The sequence below is a fragment of the Patagioenas fasciata genome, chromosome 1, assembly GCF_037038585.1.
Source record: "Patagioenas fasciata isolate bPatFas1 chromosome 1, bPatFas1.hap1, whole genome shotgun sequence".
Taxonomy (NCBI): Eukaryota; Metazoa; Chordata; class Aves; order Columbiformes; family Columbidae; genus Patagioenas; species Patagioenas fasciata.
In genome coordinates, this window is record NC_092520.1 from 82932887 (window position 1) to 82955586 (window position 22700).

The 22700-nt window shown below is 35.7% G+C and overlaps 1 long non-coding RNA gene across 1 annotated transcript in view; it reads right to left on the minus strand.

The window, feature by feature from the left end:
- Positions 1-6470: 6470 nt before the first annotated feature.
- Positions 6471-22700, minus strand: part of LOC139827007 (uncharacterized) — a 114857-nt gene continuing 98627 nt past the window's right edge. The window contains exon 3 of the long non-coding RNA XR_011737183.1: positions 6471-6913. This is a non-coding gene — a long non-coding RNA (uncharacterized lncRNA). The remainder of the gene's footprint in view (positions 6914-22700) is intronic.

Sequence of the window (22700 nt, forward strand, 5' to 3'; positions counted from 1 at the left end):
GCATGAGACATGGTTAACTATTTATTAGTCATGGAAAACAGAGGCCATAATTTTTACTATTAGCCTAATTTGCTCATCACTTTGGGCACAATACTATGGAAAATGTTACTTTATCAACTTTGCCCTTTTGTATCATGTTCTTGAAGTTGAAGGATACAGCAATTTGTATTTTTTTTTCATGACATAATGCAACTTTTCTTCCTTGAAGGTGCAAATTAGACCCATAGAGAAAGAAATCACATAATTTCAAGCAAGAAGAGAAAGATTTCTGAAAACCAACCCTGTGGCTTAACATATAGAATTGAACAAGGTATGACATTTGTATTTTAAATGTTCTGAAATAGCAGTTTGCTAGCTTAAAACTTAGCTAAGACAACCCAAAACCTGCTGTGCTGACCCAGTCAGAACTAGATGATCCAGGCTCAGAAGACTGTCTAGAAAAACTTATGGCATAAATTTGAGACTGTTATAGAGATCAATTACCCTATTTAACAATGAACACACAAAAATCTTTAGCATTCTATCACAATGATAAAATATTTTATTTTTCTCTCATCTTTTGTTACTGCCTCTTAGATAATTTATTTCCTTGGCTCAGTGGGTCTCTTCCTTTTGAATTATTATACTATCTTATTAAAGCATCCCAGAAATTTGTGACTGTCCCTATAGAAAAGAACAGTAAGTCCTTGACTAGAATTTAAAATTATACCAGTATTTAGATGGAGTTCTCTTTAATGTTCTACTTGAGTTTTCCATTTAATCTCATTCTAACTCCTAAATTTTATTGAAGTTACAATGATATTTCATGATGGTAAGCTGGCGGAATCCATCTTTCTCTACATGCAATAGCTTTTATCATTGGTTAGAACTAATCAGTAAGAAGTTTCACTCAGGTGAAGTTGAACACACTTTTAAAGCATAAAACCTGAAATGAAAATATCAATAACGTCAATGACTTTTGATGATAAAATATAGTCCTAAATGGTGGGCAAAATAAAGAAACAAACAAAACCAAAACAACAACAACAACAACAACAAAATCCCCATCACACCACCACATTTCAACTTACAGAGAAGACAGAAAGACAGTAAACTACCTCCAAGTATAAAACCTCCATTTACTTTGAGAAACTTTTTAAGCTAAGAACATATTTACAGAATTCAAAACATAAGTAAATTTAGTTATTCATCAAATGGCAGAATATTTTCTTTTTAGAAACATATCTTGTTTATGTCATTATATAAGAAATAGCTTGAAAAAGATGGTATGATGGATCTTCACAGCTGCTCAATTCAAAACAGAAATCTAACACGTCCATCTGAAACATTTTCTTCCCCCATCCTTCTCCTGCCATAATTCACAGAGCACAGTGTTTGTACATAGCAAACATTAGAAACTTACACAGAAAGTATATGATTTATATCTCCCAAATACCATTATTTAACACCCTTTTTATTTTGTTTCATCCCATTTCATAACACAGCTTTTCAATTCCATTTTATAGTTTTACTGTGTTTGGTTTTCCCTTTGCAATAGAACAATCTGAAGTTCAATTTCAAAGGAACAGATCATGATGAATGTATGGTTTTTGTATGACTGTAACATTGAAGGACAACAACATTTCACAGCAAACATAAAGCAATGCACACTTTCCTGGTTTTCCTCTTAAAACCATAATATTTCTTAGGTTATTTATTTCTAAAGGAAGAGTTTTGATCTAATTATTATTTTGTTGGATGCTGATAGGAAGCAACAAACTTGAAGCAACCAAAGATGTTTGAATTGATAATGTTGCACCAAAGACAACTCAGAAAATAAGCCATGTAGTCCACAAAAAACACATCTAAAATAAAGGACCCCATCACTAATCAGCCAGAAGGAAGCATCTCTGTTTATGGACCTTATTCTGGTGTGCTGAACTCACTGGGAGTGCTTAGGTGGGGAATATACTTGCTTGTCAAAGTACTTGTTGTTTTAGGTAGTATGAACACAATATCCCTTGCAGTCGCACCACCCAGTCTAATGTCTAGTAAATTCTTAACCTTGTGAGGTTGTACCTTTCATTTTCATTTACTGTCCTCAAGCTGATAAAATAAGGATGCTGCTGGGGGGAAGTGTCATGGATGCCAGGTGGCAGAACAGAAGTTACATAGTAGTTCAGTTACAAGAAGATCACTAGAATTAAATGATATATGAAATTGGATCTGTGCATTTGAGATTTACCTTTGCAGTACATGTACTTCCTGATTAAACATCTTCTCAAATGATTACTTCTGAAGGAAAAACTAAAACAAAATTTTCACCAACATTTCTTATTTGCTTCATTTGGAAATATTCACTCCAGTAACCCTGTTTGCTGGATGCTTGGAGGGGAAAATGATATTTGTGGTGCAAAAATAATCAAAGTGACTTCAGTTAAAACTCAAGTGAGTGACTGTACCACACTTTTCTTACCATCTATTCAGCTAGAAAGGGAAATCTAATTTCCATACAAAAGCCTTTCAGATGAAATAACCAATTATGAAAGTCAATACTGAAAAAGAAGATTCATACTTTTTTAATTAAAAGACCATTATGTAATCAAAGCTGAATTCCTCCTTTTGGTCAAAGAAAGGTTTAAATTCTTTAATATCAGAATAATTCTACATTTATGTGATCATTATTTCAAAATTATTATCTTCTGGGTGAGAAAAATAGATGGTTGTTATTATAGTTAACAGCTTTATATGTAAATATTATTTTAGTAAAAAGAAAAATGCAAATCAAATTTACCATACATTTTCATGTATATATTACAAACAAATGAACAAGCAAAAAAAGATATTTTCTATTGTAAAGGTTTATTATAATACAAAATATTTGTCAGAAAACTAGAGTATCTACTACTACAGTTTCTTTAACCACGCAAAAGAACCACGCAGTTTTATGAACCCATGATTTCTCAATTTTTTCAACAAAGAAAAAGCCTTTCTGGTTCTGGGCATCTTACATTGATCAAAAAGAATTTACACCAAAAAAAAAAAAAAAAGGCTTTTTTTCTTTTTTTCTTTTGTTTTTCTTTTTTTTTTTTCCTTTAACTGACCAACAAGATGAATTTTACCTTTCATTTACTCCTAGATGGCATATGCTAATGACCCATTGGCAAATACAACTAAATGCTGAACAATATGTGGCGCAGAAACCATTATGTACAAAATGCAGAAATGTTAACAGAGTTGTAAGCAAAATAAAATGACTTTCAAAATATCAAATGAAAGTTTATTAGTGAATCTTAGATGTTACCCTGTGTAAAGGTACACTGGAATGGGTATTTGGATTTTTTAATTACAGTGTATCATGTTTACAAGATTTATAAAACAGAACATAATTTAGCCCTTAGAGATCTCTATTTATTCAAGAAAAAATTGCCATTCTAAAAACATATTTTTCTTTCTTATCTGTGTGTATGTGTGTGTGTGTGTCTGTGTGTGTGTGTAATATCTGCCAGTCCCTTTCTGTTACACATTTATGGAAAAGCAAAGCTGAATTTTCTTTGAGGGTAAAAGACTGAAAAAAAAGAAATGTGTATCACAAAAGCTCGGCTGCAAGTAGTTCACTAGAAACAACTCATGAACAGATCTTTATATTTGGCTTAGGATTCATAAGACATGTTTTTTCTTTGATTGTTGCAGGGAGGAGATCCTGATAAAGAGCTATGAACCAAGCAAGAAGTTGAACCAAAAGATGGTTAATAACACTGTGTGGGATCCCAGTCCAACTTCAGACTCAGGAAGGTGCAAAATGATCCCAAGAGTGAGATTAAAACACAAATGAGGTCAGATGCTGCTAAACAATCTATTTTAACTTTATGCCTAAAGCTAGAGCAGCAGAGTAAAAGGGGAGGTGAGGGCAGGGTGTGGTAGAAATTTGGAGGAAAGGTAAGCAAGTATGTGAGAAGATAAGTGAGAGATAGTCATTGCCAGGGATCCAAATGCCATCTTCTGTTGGGCAGTTTTCAGGTTTCAGGGCCTGGTAGCGCTGGCAGTTTGCAGGTCTCGGGTTGTGTCAATAGCAGAGTCCAGGCCCTGGTGGTGGTGGCAGCGCTCGCATCTCAGGTCCATCAAGTCTCAGGTGACAGGTTTTGGTCCTGGTGGTGCACGACCACCCTCTCAATTCATAACCTGTGTGTTTTATGGCAGTTGGTGGTGGGCGTTACCAGAGCACACTGCAGGCCTGGTCCCAGATGTTGGTGGCTGATAACCCTAGACCTTTGCTGGAGCTTACACAAATTTCAAGTATTCTCTGAGTTTTAGCATTTCACAGTGAGCTTGCATTTTCTGCTTTAACTCACTGTATTTAAGCACTTACAGCAAGCGCAATTAAGCAAGCAGCATGAACAAGCTTTTTTCTGTAACAAGCAGGCTTCAGGCATATTGTTTTAGCAAGCAAGTTTTGAGACAATAATTCACAATATCTCAGCCTTCCACACTTATGCTGCCTGTTAAGAACAACCATCTCTCACACACACTCACACTGTATGCTAAGAAACACCGTATCTTTCACGCTAGAAATAAGAGCATTATTCAATATCTAGACTGAAAAGCAGCTGCGTGGCTAATATCATATCATAAATGGTCTAAGACTTTTACACGTTAAGTTTCTATACTTTAGCTCGTTAAGACAGGTCACTGGTAACAGGTTGTCAATTAAATAATAAACTTCCATCTATGAATTTTGAGCAAAGTACTTCCCAATGCTTCTTCACTCCTTCCTGCAGAATGGTGAGGATTTACTTACAGGTTTTCAGCATGGAAGTCCACCAGCTACAATCCCAGATTCTCGTTTTTTTATACAGTCCTTCAGCACCTTTCCTTACATCTTGTACTATACTGTTTATAAATAGAAAAAAAGACTACAAAAGCAAAAAATAGAATCACAAGCCCAGTTCTGAGAAAGTTCCTGATTTGTAAACAAGAACCATGCTCCCCAGTGACAAATGCTAATGCATGATGAGGAAGTCTTAAACTTGTGGCTCAGGGTTAACTTAATGCTGGCCTCAGTTTGATCCTAATATCAGCATAGATTTCCTCTAGAATATGATGTAGGAAAAATAAAAAGAGGAGCTACTCAGGGAATAATATTTGAATGGCCCGATTCCATACCTCTCACCAATACTGAGATATATTTTTTGATCCATAAAGCCAGTCAAATTATTTCCAAATATACATTGCTAACTGAACCCCCTATTAGGAATATAAATACAATGAAGAATTATTTATATTTTTCCCTGAACAATCCTTGATGAGTCACCTTTCTTTCTCACCTACTAAAAAGCTTCTGACAGTTCAGTGTGTGAAAAGCTACTGTTTTCCTGAATAATTTCTCATGTACTTGTAAGGGTTGTCAGAGGAAGATTTTGACCCTTGATATCCCATTAGACATAATTAGTCAATTCCGAGCAGCAGCAGCTGTAGGTTATCTGTTTTTCAACCCCTTGTATGTCTGGCATATTCAGATCGTCATTTTCTATGTGTTATATTTTACTCACACTAACACTGCCTTAACAATGTTATGGAATAAAAGTCTATGAAAATGTGATTCAAAAGCAATGCCCATCTGGAATTTTTGAAAAACAAACAAACAAACAAACAGCCACTCTAAAACCCAAAGCTTCCTCTTCCTCAAAGTGTTTGAAGCCTATGGTCAAGTTTGCAGTCTGCTATGACAGGTATTTACTTTATTCTATTGCAGTTTTTTTGTAAAATGCAAAAGCAGTTCTTAGAACTAGAACTCCAAGACCTCCCTTCTATCATAGGTGATTCTGAAACTGGACTGTTGTCCCTTGTGAACTGTTTCATAGACAAACTAAAGCTGAAGTACATGGTAAGAAGTGGGATGGCATGAAGGCTACTATTGGAGAACATCTTCCTTCCAGGGTAGGCATTAACTTTATTTGAAAACTCTCCCTCCATGATAGAGATTAAGTCTGAATTGCCTCAAGAAGAGGAAAAACTTGTCCTCTGAAATCCAGCTCTAATTTCTAGGCAGGTTTATAAACAGAGTAAAGGAAATGGCAAGCCTGCTAATTCTGATCTCACGTTAGGTGCATAGACTGATTTTTCAGAAACTATTTGACAGCATCTTTCAAGATTTAAGAATATATATAAATTTTGAGCAGTATGTAAGACTGACACTGAGATGTTTTAACTGTACCCAATTGCTTACAGAAGCAGCTCAAGAACTTAAAGAGTTTTCATGGTGTGACAGCTAAGAACAAACTTGCAGGATTACGTATGGATATATACAGAGAGGACATTTATATATATACATATAAAAAATAAAAAAACTCAAGGCATTATTTAGTATGAGTTTCAGTTCTTTTATATCCTTTTTACAGGTCTGTGAAGAGGATACGGCTACTTTTTATTCAAGTTGCAAGTACAAATACATTAAGTTATACTATTTGTAACTATTCTACCAGGAGCTCATTGGCAGCCACATGGGTTAGGTTAAAAATTGAGGTGCCACTAACAAAGACTGAAAAAAATCATAGGTGTTCAATGAATTAAAATTTCTGTTTAGTGAATCCAAATGGTTTGCACAGGAGCACAACATCAAAGGGAGAAAAAGAAGGTGAAAACAGAGAACCAGGATAATAGACAGTGGTCCTTATACTACAGAAAATATTTTTTTTTTTGGGCTGTCCATGATGAGGTCCTAGTCGGGAACTGCTCAACCAGCTGCTGCTTCCCGCTTCCTTGAACCCTAGTGATGAAGGAGGCTTCATCCCGATTTTTATTGCCACATCCACTGAGTGAGGTGTCATTCTTCTGCATAGCTCTTCCCAATTCAGCTGCTGTCTAGCTAACTGCAATATTTTGGTAATATTTTTTCTCCTCAGTTATTTCTGATGTTATAAGAAACACATATGACCTGAAAAAAAGAAAAAAAAAATACCTCTCAACATTTTTTTTTTAACTAGACTCTTTTTTTTTCAGACCATGACGCCTGTACTCCCAAGGTGCAACTCACTGGTGATTAGCAAGCCCCAAAATTATTAGCAAACCCAGAGTTAGTTGACACTGAGTAATATAATTATGATATGCCTCCTGTATTTTGTTCTGGGTAAATTTTTATAACTATAAACAGAAATGCTCCAAAGCACGATAAGAATATGCAAGCATACATATTTCAAGATCACTTGTTGGTCTCCTCTGTCCACCATCCCTTCCATTCCATCAAATATCAGCAGAATTCATTTCCCTTTTAGGGATTCCACCACTCCCTAGCAGATGTTGATTAACTCCAAGGTGTCAGTCATTGGATTTGTACCTGATAAATAAAGACTTCATGGGCTTCAGAGAGCTCTCTGAAAAGAAACGGGCCTTTCCATATATAAAGCATACAGGATTAACATTCTGTGAACTATTTTAAAGATACAGTTACCAACTGATTAAGTCTTCTAAATTTCATGTTAGAAATTTCACCAAGATTGAACTTGAAATGAATTTTTATGCTAGTAAACAACCATACTTGATCACATCATAAAGAATTAGAGATCCCAATGGCTAGATAACGTTTTTTTCTTCCATTTGTTTTTTCTTTTTTTTCTTTGTCGTGTTTCAACAGATTAGTAGTTATACATTTTTCAGCCTGATCTGAAAAATCCAGAATGAGATATTTTCCACAACTTAATGAAAAGCAAATGAGATTCCAGATTGAATGATTTAGCTGAAATCAATGAAAAATCACACCAACCATTTCATCTATCAGGATCACTTAGTTTGTGTCATTAGCAATCCTTAAAATAATGGATTTTGTGTAGCACATTGGCTGTGATCCATATAATGGAAGAATGGGGGTAGAAAATAGGCCTCTATTTAAGAATGCATTCAATTTATTGCAGCCAAGTTCCTTGATCTTTTAGGCACAAGATCACAAATATTAAAATTAAATTAGTTAATTAATACATTGGTAGTTTAAATTATGCCCTTCCGTAAAGCAGTTGAGACCCCATGGGGGGCAAATGAGTGTTCTCTGCACTCACTGTTTTGAAGAGAATATCTTAATTTCTGGAACAAAGAAAGAGTAAAAGCTTAGATGTAAATACCGAGATCAATATTTTGGGAATGGCTGAAAACTGACACATGTGGGCCAAGCCTGTTGCAGGAAGAAGTGGCAGGAAGCCTATCAGTAGAACTGATATTTTATTTGGAGTGGCAGTGAAGGAATAATGTTATTATAGCTCTTGAGCAGAAAATCAAGGAAATCAAGTACTATGCTGAGATGAAATCATGAGAATTTGCACCACCTCTTGGCAGCCGATTTCACTCTCACCAAGAACAGTAGGTTGGAGAGATGGCACCCTCAGGTAGCATGAGGTCCTGCACACAAGTTCTACAACTTCCTCGCTTGGGTAACAGCAGGACCTGGACAGAAGGGTGGCATTTTAATGCCAATCACAACAGCTGTGGTTTTCTGTGTCACCAGGACACACCACATTCCCTGTCAACTACCAAGGGACATAAAGTCTACTTTTCCTTCCCTACTTGTGTTTGCTGTGCTGCACTGATTAAGAAGATGGAAGAGGTGGGGTCTCAGTATTTTCTGACTTCTTTGTATAGCCCTCCTGTGGAATAAGTACTGAGGGGACAAATTACTGAAACAAATTATAAAAGGTACACTTATTGAGAATCAAGTCATATCCACATCCTTGGTCCATAAGACAGTTGTTCAGCATGCATGGAATCTGCTACACTATTGGATGTTAGGATATAGGGGGAGCTCAGTGCTCTGGGACTGAGAAGTATAGAGGGTAGACTGGTGTGGAGATACCATGGCCAGGCTTTGTGTATGAGGCAGGTACAGAAACTAGATCGTACTGTGCACATAGCTGCTGTTAGATAAATATTCCATTCCATGCAAAATGCTAGTTGCTGAGCTAGCAGATGTGTCAAAATTTGTCCTGTAGATGAACTTTACTCATTATAATTTCATTATAATACAGAAAAAAACCCTTCATCCCAAAAGATACCCACTTCTGTCCTCGTTGGAGCATGTTGCCTGAATTTTTTCAAGTCTATATCTTTCAAATTGAAGTGAGAGATTTTTACAGCAATCAATAACAAAGGTATGATTAGAGTCACTCAAGCTCCATCTAAATGTATAGAATAGTATAAAATACCCTAACAGTATGAGAAAGTTAGGGAAAACACCATCACTGAGAAGTCAAGGAGACCGCATTACAGACTTCTGTAGTCAGTGGCCAGGCTGAGTCTAGCTTCTTCCCAGAATAATGCTTTCTGGTAAGATTCACAAACTGTTCCCTCAGGAATCTTAGACTTAAAGCTTGTATTTGTAATCACATTAGTAGTGCTATATAGTCATCTTAGAATACATGTATTTGGTACCAAAGTGTATTTTTCCAATTAAAGTGTATTTTTGTACCTAAAGTGTATTTTATCAACAACAATCTAAAAGAACTTATACTTGTTGCTTTAATAAACCTCATTATTTGTGGATCTAGTTGTGAGGATGTCTCACTAGATGAACTTGGGCTTACAGTATATATTATACTATTAGTGAATCTGTGCAAGTGCGTATATTCAGTGACCAAGACCTGACAATAATCTGCAATCATGTGAATTCAACATAATGCCAAGCCGGCTGTTGAGCACAATCAGACTTATAGTACTGACTTGAGGTCTCCTGGAGGGTAGGAAGGCCATACAGAGGGATCTGGACTGGCTGGATCATTGGGCTGAGGCCACCTGTATGAGGTTTAACGAGGGCAAGTGCAGGTCCTGCACTTGGTTCCCAACAAACCCAGGCAGTGCTACAGGCTCAGGGAAGAGTGGCTCGAAAGCTGCCTGGTAGAGAGGGATCTGGGGGTGTTGACTGACAGCTGACTGAATATGAGCCAGTGGTGTGCCCAGGTGGCCAAAAAGGACAACAGCATCCTGGCTTGCACCAGAAAATAGTGTAGCCAGCAGGACTAGGGAAGGGGTTGTGCCTCTGTACTCAGTGCTGATGAGGCCACACTTTGAATCCTGTGTTCAGTTTTGGGTTTCTCATCATAAGAAAGACATTGAGGTACCAAAGAGCAAAGGAGCATGATGAAACTGGTGAGGGGTCTGGAGCACAAGTCTGATGAGGAGCGGTTGAGGGAAAGGGAGCTCTTTAGTCTTGAGAACAGGAGGCTGAGGGGAGACCTTATTGCTGTCTACAACTACCTGAAAGAAGGTTGTAGCATGGAGGGTGTTGGTCTCTTCTCCCAAGTAGCAAATGATAGGACAAGAAGAAATGGCCTCAAATTGCACCAGGGGAGGTTTAGTTTGGATATAAGGAAAAAAATATTAATGGAAAGGATTGTCAGGCATTGGAACAGTCTGACCAGGGAAAAGGTGGTGTCACCATACCTGGAGGTGTTTAAAAGCTGTACAGACAAGGTTCTTAGGGACATGGTTTAATACTAGAATTAGGTTATGGTTGGACTCGATGATCCTGAGAGTCTCTTCCAACTGAAATAATTCTATGATTCTAAGCTCAGCCACCTGCAGCCTCCCACTAATACACTGAGGACAAGCTGGGATACAAAGGAGTTAAGCTTCTGCCATATTAAACATCTTAATGCCACAACTCCCTCATACATTGCACATGATAGCAATAGAAACACTGCTTGCTCTGTGTGAGATATGGCATCTCTGGTCTTTGCAATGCATGCAATAAGAAATACACAGTACAACAAAAAACAACAGCTGTAAGATCTTTGTCGTCTTACTTGCTGTTCTAAAGAAAGCTCCGTTTTCACTTGCTAATCTGACTCCAAATGAAACCTATTTTCTTAAAGTTTCCCACCCCTCGATTGAAATTTCCTTTCTGTTTTCCAGAGAACACCAGATCAGAAGAGATCTCCTGCATCATTGTACTGAGCCTCTAAAAAGCCAACAGCCAGAATATAGAGTACTCTAATATAGAAAGAAAAGCTGGACCTAAAGGAAGGACACAAATATAGAGAAATAACTAGTAAGTAAAATGTATTGGAAGGAGATCTGACATAGTATTCAACTATGTAATGTTTGCATATTTAGTCAAAGAGATTGTGGGATACCAAAGAAATTACCTTTGTTGTAATAGATATGAATAAATACTGCATGAGGAAAATTAAGGAATGCAGGTGCTGTTCAACCTTAGTACCCAGAGGGGCACTGGAAAGACAGATATCACATCAAAGAAAAGGGTGACTGTTTTCCTGCATAGCAATTTTACATTATTAGTAGCATTATCAAGAACTTTCTGTATTAATTTGGGCTATTTTATACAATAACATGCCATTTTAACTGGACTAATAATTTGGACTATTAAATCATTAGAATATTAACTGGACTAAAAATCAGTTCTTGGCCTCACATATATAGTATGTTTCTTTTTCCCTAACAGTGTTTTTAATGCAACACATTAACAGGCAACTTATAGCAACATCTGCATCAGTGCAAGGCAACTCCCTCATATACTTTTCTGCTTTCTTGAATGAGATAATATTTGTAAAAAACTCCCTTCTGCTGTGATTCATCAGTCATCAATACTCAAGTTAGTCAGTATAAGGCTATCTTAACTGCTGCTATTATTGCAACTGCGTGACATGGAAATTGATACATTTCTTGCTGATTCTAAGTCTTTATATGTCAAGGTTTATTTTGCAGAAGAGGACTGTTTGTTTTAAATTTTAAAAAGAAGACAGGTACAAAGAAGGAAAATAGCTACCTGAGTTCCACTGAAGCAAACTTAGATTTCTTAGTCAAAGTTGGTGTTGCATTCATCTATCTGAAACCAATGCATTAATTCAGCTTTCTGCTCATCAGTACCATTATACAGCATGTAGAAGAACCACAGTATAAGATTTGCTTGTTTTCTCCTACTTATGGACTGACTGCATACCAAAACTACACATACACAAAACCGCATACAACAGAGTTGCTTTAAAGTTTAATAAGACATAGTGAATAGACTGAATAAATTATTGAACACATATAGCCACCCAGGACACTGTGCACATTGTTAGGAAGGTAAGAGAGGAAGGTAAAGAAAAGAGAGAAGTGTTTACTGTTAATAAAAGTTTGGTAGCAACGTCAGTTATGACAGGCAGAGCCATGGCCACATTTTCATCTCTGACCTAAGAAACAGAATGATTAAACAAAGATAAAATATTAGATTTACTCTAGAAACTCTTCAGTCCACAGAAAATAGAACTTACCCTGTGGAAAACCTGAAGGAGACATTGACTGTATATTGTCTATATATACACATACACAAATTTATGTTTCACTACACAGGAAATATTTGTTCTTATTCTCCAGAGTGCCAAGTTACGTGGCACTTTTATAATTAATACCAAAATACCTTTCTGTCTATGCAATACAGAGACAGGGGCGTGAAGGACACCACCAAAGAATTAGTCATTGACATTGTACTGTCTTTCTGGACAGGATAGTTAGCAATATTGCTTCTAGCAAACAGTTCATCAATCTTTACTTGTAATTGTAAGAAGGGGTGATGACAAGCCTTTTTTTTTAAATGCCTTTAAAAAGTACTTATCAGAAACAGTTTACTTAAATTCCTCACAACAGAGACTGTGGAACACTACAGGAGGTATCACAGAAAAAGCACTGCATCCATGCTTGGCAATTCAGACTACTGACAAAATAGCAACAGCAGGAATAGCTCATTTATGTCATTTTCCTTAACTAAATTGTCTCCTTCAACACTCCTCTCTGTCAAGTACTGCACAGCTTTAAATAAAGGGTTGACAAAAGAAAAATATTAAAAGAACTTTGAGGCAACGTTCCACAATAGCGCACACACACACACTGATCTTTAATTGAAGAACACTGGGAAATTAGAACTTAATGTCATGAAAAACTAATTGAAATAAAAAAGAAAATATGAATATTGCAAAGAAATTCAGGATCAAAGGAGAATGGACACTCCATGTCTTTGATTAGGCCATTGTCAACAATGATGACTGTGTTGTAAATCTATGCTCTTAAAACTCATAATTTTGCTTTAATAAGAGCAAGACATCTACCCATTTGAATATATCCAGGTTGCTATTCTTGTATGTAGCATAGTAATGACACATCAGTTGATAAACTAGGAGCATGTGGAATACCTGGAGTAGTTCCCTAGAAATATTTAAATTTGAGATTTCTAATGCTATGCGAGACCAATAGATGGCTCAGTGAAACACTATATTTCTACAGGTGCTCCCCCAAAAACAGTTAACGAAAACACTTCAGGGTAAGTAAATACTGGAGAATGTGTGCTGGAGGTGAATTTTGAGCTCACAACATTCAAGGGTTTCACTTGAGACCAAAAATTCTGTTTTGAAGAGAAGAAATCGACCACACCTGGAAATTTTTTTTGCAAATAAGTTAGTGGAGGGTTTAGAGCAGAAGCTGTATGAGAAGTGGTTAAAGTCACTGGGTTTGCACAGCATGGAGGAGACTGAGGGTAGACCTTATCATGGCCTACAGCTTCCTAACAATGGAAAGAGAGGAGGCAAGTGCTGATGTCTTCTCTCTGGTGACAAATGACAGAACTCGAGGAAGTGACAGAAAGATGTGACAGGGGAGGTTTAGATTGGACATTAGGAAAAGGTTCTTCACCCAGAGGGTGCTGGAGCACTGGAACAGCCTTCCCAGGGAGGCAGTAATAGCCCCAAGCCTGGCAGTATTAAAGAAGCAACTGGACAACACCCTCAGACACATGGTGTTAATTTTGGGGTTGTCCTATACAGGGACAAGTGTTAGATTGAATGATCCTTGTGAGTGCCTTCCAACTCAGGACATTCCATACTTCTATGATTCTAACATTCAAAGTTATTTTTTTTCATATATGTACATTTAATACTCTTAATAAACTACGTGTATTGTTAGTAAACTGCGTGGAAGCCAAGAACTTATTAACAAAGTTCCTTATAAGATGGTTTTGCAAAATGTTTAAAATCTAGAAGGTTTTCTGGTCCTCATAAATAACCCATTAAAAGAAAATAAATTAGTTAAATTAATTACTCATCCCAAATGTTTACACAGTTCCAGTCTAACAGTTAAGCTGCTTTAGTATTTTTGTGTTTACCAGCAGTTCAAAAAAATGATCTGTGCTGTCATAAACCAGTATTTTTTATGTTATTCGGTTTCTCATTGACAAAATATCTATGACCTATGAGATATGTGTGTACATAGATAGAGCATTTGCAAGACATGTTAGTAAAAAATTAACGTGATCTAAAATGATGTCCAAATTTAGCTTCCAAACATTATTTCTTTAATTGCTTGCATTCTTTTACATGTAAGCTATTTTACTTCCCTTCATAGCTCTTTCAAAGCCCTATGGTTATAGGTGTGTGTTCCTACATGTGCACTCCAAATATACATGCTAGTATATGTGCAAAGTCGACAGCTACACTAACACCCGGGTCCTCACTAAAAAACCTCTCTCCCAGTCACTGTATTCATCCTTAAGTACAAAAATGGTTATTTGCATTCTAACCTTTTAGAATTTCTATAAAAGACAATAGCTCATTTTAGAAAATTAAGTATCTTACTCCTTGCTGACTGAATAAACTTTCTTATATCTACCCTTCAAAATAACAGGGTTGAACCATGGAACTGATAGTGATCTTCCCCATCCAAAAAATACACAAATAATAGTCTAGCTTTCAAGGAACTAAAAATATGGATGACAAGCTCTATTTGTTTAATGCTCAAGTTGGTAACAATTTTCTTTGATTTATTTTTTAAATATAATGAAGTAAAGTTTTAAAAGAGAAAGGTGTTTGCAACCAAATATTCTCCCCTTAAAAAGTCAGTTAATCATATCAGCATTTCTTATATTTCTTTCTTAAAAAACCAAACAAACAAAAGCAAGTAAACAAAAAAACCACCACCACCACCAACAACAAAAACCGCAAAAAAACCCAACCAACCAACCAAAAAAAAAACAACAAAAAAACCCCTTTAAAATCCAGACAGTTGTTGGAACTGTTTTCCACAGACATTTTAAATTCAGATTAATTGAAGTTGACATTTTCCTACCACAATTCATCCGCAAATTCATTGGCTTTACACAATGAGGTCCATTCCAGGCCTGAGGCATTAGGGTTTTATGAAGAAACAACTGGGCAGAACTGGACATGATATTTCTTTCAGTCTGGTTTTAAAACATTCACAATAAAGCTACTCGTCACACAATTTAAAACTTCTTGACCAAAATATTTGCAAATTTTTTTTTTTTTCACTATTATGTTTGTCATATACTCCATAACAAGGCTCAAGTCCACAGAATTTTAGAGAGGAGGTTAGAGGTCACATATACATTTACACAGGTATTTGCTTTCTAACAGATTGACAACAAGAAATGGAGGGGCTATTAGTGACTTATGTGTAAGTTATAGCTAAGGAAATGTAAAATTGTGGGCATTTCTCTTGAATGGAGCTATAGTAGGAAGAGAATTGTACTACAAAACCCTTGTTGAGAGCACCACTGAGTGGGAGCAAGTATACCAAGAGTCCTGCTACAAAATTCTTGGCAGCCTGCCATGCAAGCAGCAAGTTTTGATGATTGGAAGGAATGAAGCTGAGAAACAAGCAAACAAAAGAGTCTGGATGGGAGCCAGATGAGGCATAATGGGTATATAGCAGAAAATGACTTCTCAGCTGGAAACGGCAAAGGAAAAGTGCTTCTAGTGGTGGGAAGGGCAGGATCCAGATGCAGAAATATCTTCCTTTGGTAGTTTGTTATGCCTTGAAAGGACAGCAGATCTGATTTTTAGTTTGTATGTCTTCCTTTCAATTGGTGCACACTGTGCTAGTGTTTTGTGGTAGGAAAATATGATACTGGATGCTGAAGTGCAAAATGACATTGCCTCAAGACTCCTGGGAAAATCTACCAGAAGTCATTGTTTTGAGTGATTTTTCTGTCTGTTTGGGGGAGAATACTTAGGCTGTATTTCTGTGGGTGAGAGTGTCTTCAAGTGAGAACAAAGTTTCTTCAGCTTACAAATATACACTCAGAAACTGTGACTTTGAGGACTTAAACTGTTACCAATCACTTAATGCAGAAAGAGACATTTATGCAACAGTAATATCAGAATGTTTATTTCACCTCAAAGTCCAGGAAGTGAAAAACAAAAACAAAAAGAAACCAAAACCAAACCAGAACAAAAAAATCACACACACACACACATACACACACACACAAACAAACAAAACAAAAACAACACCAAAAAAAAAGACATACACAAAACCAAACAAAAGAGCAAAACCAAAATCAACAAAAACAAAACAAAACAAAACAAACAAACAAAAAAACAACTAAGAGATTCATCAGCCCAAACTCCTCTAAGGTGTTTATTCTATTTTCTACTATATGCTTTGCAATTTTGAATACATTAAACAACAGTGTTTGTAGAGAAAAGAGAAGGGAAAATATTTATGATTTTGGAAAAAAGATTGCTGAAACTTCTGCATCACTACTATGGGTTCATGATTTTCCCTGTGCAATAGTAATGTTCTATTAATATAGTTTTTCTCATTTCACTTCCTTTTTCACTGAGAGAAAAAAAAAAAATGTCTATTATTAACCATATTAGCATTTAAGTAGTGCCAATTAGACTTCAAGTTCTTGCACATTAAAAGGTATAATTAGGCAAGGCCTCTTTCTCCTTTAGCAGATGCTGTTGAGAGACATTTTTTGAAGACAGGGTGAATAGGGTAGCAGCACTTCTTTCACAGAAACAGTTCTATCTCTAGAATGGGGCAGGGAGGACTAAAAGTCTGATTTCTCAATTCTTTTTCCTCTAGATAGGATGCATCTGGCTTCAAAGATGTTACACTGATGTAAAATTAGCATAAATGAGAGCAAAATGTAGGACTTCTATCTGAAAAACTGTAGATTATTATGTTATGCAGGAAATTCCAGAGAACTTATAATAATGGGACCAACCACAAATTACCCTGTAATTTCTTTTGTTCCTGATATTGAGGCAAATAAAGAGAGAGATATCTTTTCTTGTTTTAGTCAAACTCAACAAGGCGGTAACTCCCTACACAGATGCCGAAGTAGTCATAAAGGAACACTTATTTCATTCCTCCAATGGCCAAGCCAGTGTCAGCAAGCCACATACCAAAATAAATTACTAGGTCTGGGGAAACATTGACGTGCATTGATTCCACTTTTCCCATTAGAAGAGGTGGAGGGAAAAAAGAACTGAGCTGTAATTGCAATTTGAGATGAAAAAGTTTGTCTGCAATTTTGGTTAAGCAAACAACCCAAGGTACACCTGACCCTTTCTGATCTGGACCACTGTTATAGTAAAATGCAAACATTTCCTGACATGTTCTTCGAACAGAATAAAGCAAAGCACAAACACAAATGACTTAAATGGTCATCACATATTCAGATCATGATTTAGGTTCAATAGGTATATTACACAGAAAAATAACCACCTTCAGAAAGGTGAATTTCATACCCTGCATACTGACTTCCTCCATGAGTAGTCCTATAGATTTTGGGGGTTTATTTCACTGGTACTGCCCAAAAATACCCGAAGTAATTCTGACTGAATCTGGTCCAAAATTATTGAGCTATGCATAATGTAATCTACCTTCCTACAAATGATTTCATTTTGTGTTTCTTACTTTAATCTCATTATTCTTCATATCCACAGGTAAGTAGTTGCTATATGGAATTTCAAAATCTTCAATAAAATTATCTTTAAAAATTAAACAAAATGAATTTACTTTTGTACTAACACTGCACATTGCCACCATATTTATCAGTATCTGGTTCATCTCAACATCCACTCCTAGACCCTCTGCTTTACCTTCATTTATGAGCTATAATGGTAGGGATACCATAGAAGGGTTCAAAGGGTTTTTGGATTCTTCAAATTTCAGTTCCTTTAGATCACGAAAGGAATCATGCTGTGCTTCCAAGAAACACTTTTTGTTTCTTTGTGTTGTAGAGAAGCAGGATGAGTGACATAAGCTTTTCCAGTTTACAAAACACCAAACAAAAATATCTCTTGATGGAGAGCAAGGAAGGACAGTGAAAACTAAAAGCTGGTATTTGTAGAAGGCAGGTGAGCCTGTATGTCATTTGAAGGCTTTCATTGCTTCTACCTTGATTCTTACTGCTTGGATGACACAGATGGATGGGACAGGCATTTGCTTGATCCTGTCATAGGGCTGAGCCACTATTCTTATCAGATCTGATAGAAGATATGGAAACCACAGAAAGAAATGGTTATGGATTTACAGATTGTTTTGGTTTAGATTTAAGTTATACGTTTTGTACTTCCCTGTATTATCTTAAAAACTCATATAATACCTTCCAGGCAAAAAGCTGGGGATGATAGACTAATGGCTGAAATGGACATGAGGTTCAAGCAGTCTCCTTTCAACAGATCAAGGAACATGTATTATCTACCATTCTCACTTCTTTTGCAACTCTAGTAGGTTGAGAGGCTTCCCTCGATATATGACAGCCCATTTTATCCTGCAAAGTCTATCAGAGCTTGAGATAGAAAGCATCTAGTTTGTCTTCTGAAAGGTATCATGTATAACAGGTAATAAGAGAACTTGACAAGCAGTACTAATTAACTGGAGGGTGAAACAATACACAATACATGTCTAAATATGCAAGAACTTCTCTTGATTGTGAAATCCAGCTCACATTTCGAGACCAAATGCCTGACACTTTTTATTCCAAATTGTTAATTGCATCACTGGAATGCAATTAGCCACAATTTTACAGTGCACATGAAGATATTTCTGTACAATGGGCTACTATAATTTAATCCTGAGATTTCTGAGGAAGAGGAGGAATCAAACCCTTTCTTAGAAACTAGTTTATTTTTTAAAAAGTGATCTTTCTGAAGTTTTGTAAGGGTCATAGGAGTTCCGTTTAAATATATTCTTTAAAATGGAATTAATGTTCTTAGCAAGAAAATTTATCTTCCCCACATCACACATTCTGCAAAGCAGAATTCAGAAGGTCAGGCTTTCATCCTGCAATAGATCTTTCCTTTCATAAGTTCATCAAAGAATGTTTACTTTTTTTTTCTCCCTGAAACTAGATTTAAGGTTTCTATACAATGTATTGTAACATTCCTACTCTTCAGATATTTTAAAATAACTTGATAGCTTTTGGCCAAAGCTCCATTTGTCAGAGGCAGCAGGCTCTATTACTTGCTGGATATAAGACGTTTAATTAGTGTCTTGGAAGAATTATGAGCAACTCAAGCTGAATAGAACACTTCCATTTCTATATATAATAGACCCCATGATGAAGAATATGGATTAAACCCTCTCATCATATCAAGAATTGTATTTTTTTTCTTTGTGTTTTCATACAGTCTTAATAAGTTGAACATCATGCACATGCACACAAAATACTTATATAGATGTCTAATGGCTATTTCTTTCCCTAACCACAGTATTAAAGTTATTATGAATGTATATATTTGAACTTGTTCCCTTCTCTAATTTACTTATCTGAAGGAGTTTGAATCATATTCAAACTACAGTGTTGAAAAATCTTTGTTATTTATTTTAAAGACATAGTTTATTTTGGAGTTGGCCACTATTACAAAAATCATGTGAGATGAAGTTCTCCTGACACTATGAAAATTTCTGACCCAGAACCTGATTATTTCAGGGATTCAGAAATAGAGCAACTCAAGGTGCCTTGAAGGACTGCCTGAAAACACAAGGAGATATTTTGCAAAGTTCATCCATCCACAGCTACAAACATCCGCCATTAACTACTTATAGCAAATGAACACCCCATCCATTTGTTCTGATGATGCAGTTGGTCTTTCAGACTCCAAGACTTGCAGAAGACCCTTGTCACTCCTGTTTCCAGTCTGCATTACTCAAACTATAAAAACGAATATCAAATTTGAGCCTATTTAGTCCTCTTTCTTGGGCCAGCATTTCTGATCTTGTTAAGTGCTTGATCTTAGAAACTATCTTGAACACTACTACTGTTTACCAGGGCCTATTAAGGCTAGCCTCCTGTCTGTAGTTTATGGCTTGCCATCACTTGATCAATCATCTCCTAGGTTTTAAAGGGTCAGTCATATCTTCAGCTTCTGGTGTCTTCTCACAGAAGCCACTTCTGGTTTTTTGTTGGTTTTTTTTTGTTTTGTTTTTTTTAAAACATATACAAACCAGCATTACCTTAAAATAGACTATACAAAATTATGAGACATTATATTTAATGATTTAGATCATCTATCAAGGTCATGATTCAAAAGGTTTATCTGAAAATATTCAAAGTGTGTCAAAAGACTTCGGATTACAGAATGGTGCTGCTGACAGAATAACAGATTACACTGTATGAATAAGAAAAGCTATATTGGACTTTTCATATCTGTCAGAGCAGGATTAATCCTGAGACTGTGTTCTTTGTTATTCAACTGTTTCACTTAATTACTCATCATTAACAGTGTTTTAATGTTTTGGTACTTGCCAGTCAGACAGTTTAGCTAAATTCTTTTTTGAGAGCTATATAAATTTTAAGACATAACTTGTCTTATGAAAAAACTTGTTTATTTAATCATTTACATAGTAGCCTTGATAAATCTTTGATAATTAAAGTATTCTGAAGGATGAAAGCCAGAAGAGGAGCTTGTGTTTAATAAAAGTGGAAAATACAACCTGATATTTATCAACACCTGGATGGCTATAGAGTCATACTGTTTCTCCTCACCATCTTTGAGGAATATAATAAAAGCATTGACATTAGACTTATATAAGCCATACATCAAGATAGGAAATGGAGAAATGATGTGGGGGTCATCTGCATTAAATGTTCCAAACATGGACAAACTTTAATCTCTGTTCCTTCATAATTTGTCCATTTGGAATACTGATTTAAGAAAATAAACAAAGAAAAAGCAATGATGCCACAGGCTTCTGGGTTGTATGTTGCTAATTTGTTAAGCCTTTAAAAAGAAACCAGAAAATGTGAAAAAACAATTCAAGTGTATAGATCACTTTCTTCTTATTCTAACATACTGCCACAGGTATTAGCTGTAGAGATAGATTAAGCTCACATTGCCTTTTTAAAATGAAATACTGGTTTTGCACCTGACATGTGAAAAACAAACAAGCAAACAAATACAAAACAAACCAATGAAACAAATAGAAAAAAAAAACCCAACCAACAAAACCAAAGAAAGCAAGCAGAATTTTCCCTATGGAGTCTCATTTGATTTGGGATACATCTTTCAACTAATATAATAAAAACATGTCGATCTTTAAAAACAGAGTATAAAAGGCTGTCTATTATGGTCACAGGACAACATTTATCACAGCATTTATGATCTTGCTCACTCTAGAGAAACATATCAATATTTCTTACTGTTGTGTTTACAGCAATTATTTTGTTTTACCCATACTGACAAGGACTTTAGAGTAAGAAACATAACTAAAATGTAATTCTGTGCAAAATTCAGTATACCCATGGCATACATACTTGCTCTAACTACATACCCATATTTTTCTTCTTACATAAGAAAACAAAAACTCCATATATTTACTTTCAACAATACTCTCTTAAAAGCTGTAGGGTTTTGTTGTTGTTGTTGTTCCCCAAGAAATTCTAGCTATGAGTTTGGTTGAGATCTTCTTAAGAGTAATAATTTAACGACACCTGTGAATTTTCTGCAGGTTGTTTAGATTGTTATACAGGTTGTGAAATCTGTAGATTTTCAGTTACTAAACTGAGTCTTCTTCTAGTAAGGCACAAATTCATACATTGTAAGGTGCAATCTGGAATTTTTATGAAGGTGCTTTTTTTTGTAGGTGAATAGGAAAGTAAATGTGTTCCGATTTCACGGAATTTAATTTCATCATTACATTTCACTTCACAGGGCTTGGATGTGGTCACCAATGGCATGGCCACGGACCTGCACTTCCTTAGCTACGAAACCTTGGGTTAGAACCTTAATTTTTACATACCAGTATAATGTTATGTTAATCATCACTAATTCAAATTGTTTAGCTGTGATAGAAGACATTTGTCTGAAGAAATGAAATCACATATATTTCTATTGTCAAAATTTCAGAAATTCTAGAAAAGTTTCCCTTGTTATTTAGTTTAAGAAATCAATGTTTAACTCAGACTGTCAGTGAGTTTTATACATGTATTCATACTCACACAAACAGCAAGTACCCATTAACTAGAAAAATACAAATAACCTAAGAAGTTTGAGTCAAAATCATTTATTGCCATCTCACAGAAGCAAGGCTAAAGAGAAATGCTATTTTAGGCAGCCTCCAAGTTTCTTGGAGACAAAGACGTACTTTGTATATCTGTATAACCTTTTTCTTGTCATCTACATAACCTTCAGACCTGAGGAAGTTGAAGATTAAATGAATTGGAAAAGATTAAGTGAATCACGTGTTTAGCATTCCTTAACCTTCACCATGCTACAGGACCAGTTGGAGTAGTATAACTCAGCTGACCAGAAGCATTTTCATCCAGTTTATCTTGGTATCTTTAAAAACATTCATACAAATTAGAAATAAGGGGTTTTAGACAAGTGAACATACATTATTTCAGTTTTGGTACTTTGTTCCAACATATCACTATAAAGCTACTAGGATAACAGAAAAAGAAGTAGTCCATTACATTTGGGCTATCTAAACTACCT